This window comes from Myotis myotis, unplaced genomic scaffold (genome assembly GCF_014108235.1).
Source record: "Myotis myotis isolate mMyoMyo1 unplaced genomic scaffold, mMyoMyo1.p scaffold_m19_p_1, whole genome shotgun sequence".
In the NCBI taxonomy this organism is placed as follows: domain Eukaryota; kingdom Metazoa; phylum Chordata; class Mammalia; order Chiroptera; family Vespertilionidae; genus Myotis; species Myotis myotis.
Genome location: NW_023416313.1, coordinates 132,832,230 through 132,834,992, shown reverse-complemented (window position 1 = coordinate 132,834,992; position 2,763 = coordinate 132,832,230). Strand labels below are relative to the sequence as shown.

The window sequence follows — 2,763 nt, the reverse complement described above, 5'->3', positions numbered from 1 at the left end:
CCACTCGCCCTAAAAATCAATGGAAAAATATCATCAGGTGAGGATTAACAACAACAACAAATAATAATAAAATGCAGGTGAATAGGTGCTAACTATACTTCCCCTTGCTTCTCATGGTGGCACACAGAAATTTTAGTCCACCAGGTCAGAATGTTATTGTGGTAGCTAGCTACTTTACTAATATTAATGTAGGGAAGAGAGCAAAGGAGACACCAGACATTATAAACATAGTCATTGGGCAGCTTCAGCAAGAAGTTACAGCTTCACACTCCCAGAAAACCACCAGTCCATTCTCTGAAGGTCACTGGGGGAAGGGATCAAACTAAGAGGCGGGGGGTGGGGTTGGGTCCACGCACAGTGAAGTTGAGGTGATGTAGAGAAGGTGCTTGGCTGTCAGTCTAGCCTGGTAGAAAGATCATTGGCTGGATGGTGGAGCCACTGCAAGCACTTGAAATCTTGGAAGGGCAAAATCTCCAGACAGTTTCCTCTCTCTTGCTTCCTTGTTCCCTCTTGCTCTCTTGCTCCATGACCCTCACTTGGCAAAACCTCTGTAGCCATGTAGCCTTAAGCAGCTGCATGGCCCATGTCCCTGAAGATCCCACACGCAATGGACTGTTGCTGGGAACACAAGCTAAGCCAGCCAGATGCTGGACTGTACTGGGCTTTAGTATGGAAGAGAAACTATGGGCGGTGGCCTTAGTCCTGGCCCTGCTGAAGACAAGATTGGGCCTCTTCTTCCATGGCAGGATGGCTGGAGATGGGACCTTAGAGGGAAACCCCCATAATTTTACATCATCAATAAAGCTTTCCAAGAAGCCCCATCCTCCTGCGGGGCCTCAGGAAATTCTTTTCTCCACATCAACTGATAACAAAAGATGCATAGAATGGAGAGCTCCCTGCTTTTTTTATTGATTGATTGATTTGAAAGAGAGAGAGATAGGAGAGAGACATTGATTTGTTGTTCCACCTATTCACGCATTCATGATTGACTTTTGATTTTTTATGTGCCCTGCTCAGGGATGAAAACCTCAACTTTGGTGTATTGAGATGATGCTCTAACCAACTGAGCTACTTAGCCAGGGCTCCCTCTTTTTTGATGCTCCCAGACTCATTAAAAATCCAAAAACAGCTTTTGCAACTTGAGAAGCCAAGTTGCCTCTGCCTAAGGTTTGGATTCTGCACCATGACCTTGCTGTGCCACCTCTGGGCAGTACCCTGTCTGCACCACAGGATCCAGGTGTTTTCCACTGATCTCCACTCAGGGGACATCAGTGCCACGGCTTGGCCATAACCTTTTATAGAGTGACACCCTCTACTCTGAAACATCTATTCATCTGTTCATTTGTTCGACAAAGATTTGCCAGCCTTTATATATATAAGCCTTGGGAATACAAAAACTTTGGGCAAAAATAAGTGCCCTCAGTACAGACAGCACATTCTAGTATGAAAGAAAAACACAATAAAAAAATATCATAACTGTGTACAGGTAGCTATGAGAGCAAGTCATGGAAAGTCAGGGAAGGTTCCACAGGGAAGGGAAGGTATCTTTAAGAATAGGTATGCTCCTCCTCTTTCTCTTCCGGTCCCTGGCGCTTCAGGAGCCACGGGCTTCTGTGCAGAGATGACCAAGTCCAAGAACCACACCACACACAACCAGACCCAAAAATGGCACAGAAACGACATCAAGAAACCCTGGTCACAAAGATACAAATCTCTTAAGGGGGTAGACCCCAAGTTCCTAAGGAACATGCGCTTTGCCAAGAAGCACAATAAGAAGGGCCTGAAGAAAATGCAAGCCAACAACGCCAAGGCCATGAGCACACGCACTGAGGCCATAGAGGCCCTCCCTGGTCAAGCCCAAGGAGCCCAGGCCCAATATCCCAAAGGGCAGCAGCCGCAAACTCAATCAACCTGCCTACATCGCTCACCCCAAGCTTGGGAAATGTGCTCGTGCCCACATTGCAAGGGGCTCAGGCTCTCCTGGTCAAAGGCCAAGGCCAAGGCGGAAACCAAGCCCCAGGCTGCGGGGGCGGCTGCAGCTCAGGCTCCCAAAGGGGCCCAGGCCCCCACGAAGGCTCCACAGTAGAGGCCTCTGTCTGCCGATGTGAAGACAGAAGGACTGGTGGGACCCCTGGGCTGCTGTCTGCATGGCATTGGTGTCCTCCTGTGCTATTTATACAAATAAACCTGTGGCAGGGGGGAAAAAAAAAAAAAGGATAGGTATTTAGGCCCACCAGCATAGTTCATTGTTTTCGCGTTGACCTATGAGCCAGGAGGCCACATTTAGGTTCAAGTCAGGGCACATGCCCAGGTTGGGGGTTTGGTCCCCAGTGTGGGGCATGAGGGAGGCAGCCAATCAATGACTCTCTCATCATTGATGTTTCTATCTCTCTCTCCCTCTCTGAAATCAATAAAAATATTTTTTTAAAGAATAGGTATGCAGTGTGTGTCTTCTGTGTCTGATTTATTACATTTAGCACAAGTGGCAGGATTTCCTTTTTTAAGGATGACTATCCCATTGCATAAGTAAAATTTATATAAAACATGTATTATATTATACATATAGTATATAAATATGTAAACACATTTGCAACAATACTGTACTTGAAATTAGCTAAGAGAATAGATCTCAATTTAAATCTTCTCACCATATACACATACAGACACAAATGGTAACTGTGTACAGGTGATGAATAAGTTATTTAGCTGGCATACACAGATCAAAACATCAAGTTTCACACCTTAAACATAAACAACTTTTAT

The 2,763-nt window shown here is 45.8% G+C and overlaps 1 pseudogene; it reads left to right on the top strand.

The window, feature by feature from the left end:
- Nucleotides 1-1,621: 1,621 nt before the first annotated feature.
- On the top strand, nucleotides 1,622-2,086 carry LOC118662558 (annotated as a pseudogene).
- Nucleotides 2,087-2,763: the final 677 nt, after the last annotated feature.